Source organism: Serinus canaria, chromosome 9 (genome assembly GCF_022539315.1).
Source record: "Serinus canaria isolate serCan28SL12 chromosome 9, serCan2020, whole genome shotgun sequence".
Classification (NCBI taxonomy): Eukaryota; Metazoa; Chordata; class Aves; order Passeriformes; family Fringillidae; genus Serinus; species Serinus canaria.
In genome coordinates, this window is record NC_066323.1 from 14,478,647 (window position 1) to 14,479,480 (window position 834).

Consider the following 834-nt stretch of genomic DNA (forward strand, 5'->3'; position numbering starts at 1 on the left):
CCTCTTCGCGCCCCCGCGCCGGGCGGGCCCCGCCGCGCTCCGCCCACACGCGATCCCCGCTGCCGCGCGCGCCCCCTGCCGGCCAGCGCCGCCCTGCTGCGGGGGCACGCGGCCCGGCCTGGCGGAGCGGACGGCACCGAGCGCGGGCGGAGCGCGGGGCCCGCGCGGCCCGGCCTGGCCTGACCGCCGCTCCCCGACCCCACCGGGCGCCTCCCAGCCCGGCTCCGGGCACCCGTGACCCCGCCATGTGCCCGGCCGGTGCAGCGCCGGGGATGTCGCGCGGCGGGGCGGGTCCTGCTGCGCAACCATCTTAGAGAAGTGCCGGGCGACGGAAAGGCTCGCAAGTGTAACCGCATCTCGGCACTCCCTGTGATCCTGCACCGCCCTGAAACACGGGGTGACAGAACACGAATGTGTCAAGATACTACAGAAGGGCTGTTGGAAAGGTGACTCCTGGAGCATAAGGGCTCAAAAGCTCCCTTGCAGTCGCGCTCCTGTAGGTCCGTGTAAGACAGCACGCACCCCCTTTCCCATCCCCCGGCTGGCAGCACGGCAGCAGCCTCCATTTACTCTGTGGCACGGATCAGGAGCTGGAATTCTCTTTCCCCAGTAGGAAGCGGAGCAGCGGCAGCCCCCCAGCCCCGGGGGTCGGCTCCAGTTTGCTCTCCCTCACAGAAGTCTCAGCCAGTGGCGGTAATGGCATTAACTGGGGACTTCGCAAAACTCACGTGTGACAGGAGAGCTCCTACATCAATGCAGTTCTTAAAAATAGTAAGAGATCAAACCCGAGTGAAAAAGCTACACCGGACTACATCTTAAAAATGTAAGAGACGT